Genomic DNA, 5,390 nt, shown 5'->3' with positions numbered 1-5,390 from the left:
CGTGGGTTTTTTTTTTTTTAAGTCTAATTAGCAAATAAATGTTCCCTTTAATTACTTCATGCTTACCAGATTTGGGATGGATGGGTGTTACACTATGACCTGAAGTGGTATACAATTTTTATCTTCATATATAATTTTATATCTCCAAAAACTTCTCTATAATTACAGACTTTATTTCCAGCTTTTGAGAAGAAATCATCAACTTCATAGCAGAACAATAAGCTTGGGACTGAAACCATACTGAATTGTCAGAAGTAATGCACTAAGGTGATTCTTCAGGATAGTCTTTGGAGTTTTTATTCCCAAAATATTGTTACAGACTCGTAGAGAGTGTGTGCAGCTGACTCCTATTCTTGTGATATGCTCCTGATCTTCCAGATGACTCAGTGTGAGACAGCTACAACAGTGGTCACCACTGTCTTGGAGAAACATGATCTGTACATAAAAAACATTTCAGCTTGTGCTGCCTTGCCAGAGTCAAGCATGGATTTTTTTCTTGAGATGTGTGATGTGTTAGTCAGTAGATGAGCTACAACCAAAACATGTGGCATGACAACCCTCTATTCTGGTAGTAAAAATATGCTGCCATCCACTGGTCTTTTAATATACTGACTATATTCAATACTTACCATTCCTGTGTTTGCCAGCAAGAGATTCCAGTTTCTGTACCACAGAATGACTTACCACATCGTTTTAGCAGAATATTCTAACCTTGTTCTCTCCAGCTTTAGGTACTCTTTGCCATTCATCAGTGAGATTGTTTGCTTCATTTTATGTCTATCAAATACTTCTCTTTGCTGTCCTCATTTCTTTCCACTTCCTCCTTAACACGACAGCCAGTTGTTTTCTGACCTTCAGCCTCCCTTTTATTTCCATGTCTTCCTACTGCCAACCAGTACTTCACTACACAAGTTTTGTCTTCCTACACCAGATCCTTTACAGCTGCTCTTACTTGTCTTTCCGAGAAGCAGGGAACTCACTCGTGTACCAGGAGATGACTTTCCCAGGGTGGAGAAGGATGGCAGGCCAAAGAATTTCTCCTGCAGTGTAACTGAGTTTTACAACAGAGTCCCAGTGCTGTTTCTGCCATTTCTGACCTACTCCAGTACTGGTTCTCAGGTATTTCTATTAAGGACACTGGAAATAAGCTTTTCTCCCAGTTTCATCCTAGGTTTCTGATTTGCTGATTCCTTTTCCACATACTAATCTGGCCTTGGATTCATATTCCCATGGTTCAAAAGCATGCACAAGGTACATTCCTGTAATTTCCTATATATAGGGACATGTTTAGAGTTCTCCTTGATTCTGTTACTGAGCTGCTGAGCCCTGATCCTACTCAATCTGCAGCTTTTAGCAAAAGCTAATTACCTACACTTCCTGACCTGTTGGCTATGCTCCATGCTGTTCTAAAGTGTGGAATTCATACTGTCCTGCCTTTATTCTTTCTCATTCTGTCCTTTAGATGATACTCAGGTTCTTGGCTCTACAGACGTGTTAGGAACATTTAACATTCTGGCATAAATGAGCTGGGCTTTGTGCTAAAAGAGGCAATTAGAGTGGGGAATAATTTCTTTTGGAAATTCTTAAGTTTCTATTTATTGGTGAGAGGTTTTTTTCTCCAGTCTGCAGCTGTGAAAATTCATAGAGCTCAAAAGGTTATTTTCGTTTGTGGCAATTAACCACACAGAATACAAGGTTGAAAGCTCCAGTTTAAAAAGGAAGTGATTCATTTTTACTTATAGCCATGATAAGCACCCAGTAGTTCATGAAAGGCATTCACTCAGACTTATGTAAGAATTATTTAATCTTATATAATGCTCTTGTTGTGCCAAATCTTGAGAGTTAATGAAAGGACAAATAAAAGCAGCAAGCATGCATGACTGAGTTGGAACATGAACTGTCCATCTAGTACTCCTATCTTTTAAGAAGGAAAAAAAGCAATCGTTGCAGGAGAGAATATCTGTGCTTTTAAGAAAAAAGTGTGTTGTACACTCCATTTTACACATATATATGATATGTAGAGGAACTTGAAGCATAGCGTACAAGCCACTTGGAAGGGTTTCCTGGGTACTTGTTTAGTCATAGATTCTTGTAATGTGAACCTGAATAGCATGATTGTAGCAAGCAAAAATCTATTTCAGACCTAAGGGAAACCTTCCAGCAGACACTAAAATCATGGGAAGAAAGCAAATATTCCACTCCCTATTTGTTTTATTGTTTCAGCATACAGATAGAACAAGAACAGATAGTCAACTTAATGAAAAGCACGCACAGAAAAAAGCTGTTCAGAAACCTGAGCACCTATTGAGAATGTCTCTGGTTTTTGAACTTGAGCTTTCAGAAGCAGAATATATCTTCAGGTGTTCAGCCAGGTGTTCACACCTCATTTAAAAAAATAAAAATCCAAAAAATATTGTGCCATTCTACTTCATGAGCATGGATGCTGGATTGTAAGAGCTGCAGTAGAATTTCTCTGCGTTCTATGCATGAAGGCAAGCAGGCTCAAATCTAGCAAGACGATTTTCAAGAGTGCCTTGCAAGGAACACTGGCATTTGTCAGTTCTTGGATTGTGTAAGGAAGGTCAGACAAAGCATTAGATTTTCTGTGCTAGGGATGCTTTGGTCACTTAAAGCGGATGGACTCAGGAATTTGTCCACAAAATGCTAAAACACAAGAGTATTTATGTAAAAAACAGCTAAAGAAAACTTCCTGAACTTGTGTGATTTTCCTTAAGTTGTTAACTGTTAATGCCCAACACAATTACTTTGAAACAAATTTGCTGTGATGTTTGAAGAGCCCCAGAGAGAAGATAGCCAAGGAGACACAAAACAGCCAGCATGGTGATATGTACTGAACTCTGTCGTTCAGAACACCAGCTTCACTCCCAAATGCACTGTTATAAAAAGTCTAAGCAGAAGGTAGTGGAGAATATCCTCAGTAATTTTTTCCTTATCACTGGTCATGAAGGATAGATAGAAGGCAGTGCATTATGAAATTACTCACTAATGAGTTCAGACAGGAGACAGACTACAGAAGTGATCAGAGTATTCTAGTATTTATTGATTTAAACTGGAACCATAGCACCAGGTAGAGTGCTGTAGCTGCAGACTGTCTCAGAGAATACCTGATTGTCTGTTATGTTCTGAAATAGTCTGCCTTCATTTTCAGGAATGCCCATCAGCTTTGTTGCTCTCCAGGTAAGGTATCTGAGAACGTTTCAGCTGCTCCTGTAGAGTTAAAGTCTGGCATCAGCACGTGTCCACCAGTGTGGAAGTTAAAGTGTCTAAGCTCTTGAGACAGGGAAGAGTTCTCTCAGCACTTCCCATTACTAGCAGCTGTGATCAAAAGAGTTGACCATTATTTACTCTTACATCAAGCCAGCACTGCTTTTGAGTCATAGTCCATTTTGTCTGCTCTCTGGCTATGTTGTCAAGCTGTCATGGTTTAACCTCAGCTGGCAGCTAAAGTACCACATGGCCTCCTGCTCACTCTCTTTCAACAGTGGGATGGGGAGGAGAATCAGGAAAGATACTTGGGATGTTCTCTGGACAATGATCTTTTGAGGTTGGATTTAACTGGGTTAGTTAGGCACCTTTCTGTCTCTCCCCTTAAAAATTAACATGAGACTTGTAGGACAGACTAAAAAGTTCCTCATCTTAAATATAGGACAGTAAAACTTCCACTTTTTTCTGCTGCAGAATGTATGTAAGTTCAAGGCAGGATGTCTGTCAAACCTATCTCTTGGCTACTGTTGCTGACTAGGAAATTCCATGGGCAAACAGATTTTTGGTGCAGGAGGATAAGCAGAGAGCAGGATCATTAGATAATATTAGATAATATTTTTGCTCTGCTTTTTCCCCCTGTATTCAATGACCTGGTTTTTCAATGTTACTCTAGATTTTAGGCCACCTGGCCTAGCTTTTGGAAAGCACCGATCTTTGATAAGGAAAGGTCTTGATGACAGACACATCTTCAAGCAACAGGTTTAGGTGGCTCATGGTGAAACACCTCAGAGCCTCTGTACTCAGTGCAGGTAGACCTGTGGAGTTCCCAGTCACGTTGTGATTTCTAATAATGCCGGGTTGTTTTTTTCTCCTCTTGGGTCTGACACAGAGCTGTAATGACAAACCACAGCTTCCTTCCACTCTCAGCAGTAAGGAAACACCCACATCCATGCTGCAACAGCCCTGCTCAGCCAGGCGTGCCCCAGCTGAAGCAGCTGCGTCTCCAGAGTGGAGTCTGGCTGATGCTTTACTAGATTATCTGTATCAGTCACACAGTATCACGTTTTATGACCTGTCACTTCCGAACTCCAGGGCCCCTGTGCCACACGCTGCCCTGGGAGCCTGGCCAGGCTTTGCTCACACAGGACACCTGGCCTCCCTGTGGAGGGGCACCACGCACAGCAAGACCCAAGGGCATCACCCAAGTGCTGCCTTCAACCTTTCCAAAAGGTTGCTGAAGGGATTGTCACAAAAAAGGTCCACGTGATTTTTGTGGTTGCATGGAGTAGTCAGAGGTGTGTCACTGCTATGGGACAGTCTCCCCATGGCCCCCCAGCTCAGCCTGGACCTCTGACCCCAGAGCAGCAGCTCCCTCTGGAGCTGGTATTGGTTCCCTGTTCCTGTCACACCAGAGACAACAGCCCACCAGAACAGCAAAGGCAGAGGAACTAAACCAAAACGGATCTTTTACTTACTAATCCTGGTGGCAAAGATTCGGGTTTCCTGAAGAAAAGCATGGCAGCTGTCACCAGCCCTCAAAGCAGATTTGCCAGGCCAAGAAATAAGCCTTAGAGAGCATTTCTGCATCACTGGAACAAAAGGCAGATCCTGCCATCAGGCAATGCACTTACTGCTGTCAAACAAGCTGGGGGACATGTGACAGCCACCCGAGGAGGTGTGTGTAGGTGTGAAGGGAGAGCACAGCTGTTCCCCACACTCCACTGCCCAGGGTCATCCTGGCTGTGCCTGTTCAGCCTCAGCACTGAGCACTGCAAACAGGGCCTGGTCTCCACTGCAGCAGAGGGTGGGAACTAGCATCAGGATTGCTGAAGTGAGAACTGAAGTGTTTTCCTAAGGGCATCTGAGAGACACAGTCATGTCAGGAAGTGGGTGTAAGTGTGGGCTTTTCTTAACTTAGTATCTTTTAAATAAAATAAGGTGAGTTTCCTTGTTCTATGTTCACTTTTATTTCAAAATAAAGGAATCTGGACCACTTACTAAGAACACAGTGACACAAATCAATGCACACTAAGCAAGGACAAGTGTGAGGTTCACATCAAAAGCACACAAAACACTAATGCAGGCAATCAAACTCCCTCCCCAATTCCACAGTCCACAGCTCCCTTCCCTGAGCACAGCCATTTGACAAAGAACCTTACCTGATC

The sequence above is a fragment of the Sturnus vulgaris genome, chromosome 9, assembly GCF_052056855.1.
Source record: "Sturnus vulgaris isolate bStuVul1 chromosome 9, bStuVul1.hap1, whole genome shotgun sequence".
NCBI classification, from domain to species: Eukaryota; Metazoa; Chordata; class Aves; order Passeriformes; family Sturnidae; genus Sturnus; species Sturnus vulgaris.
Note: the sequence above shows the minus strand (reverse complement) of the source record.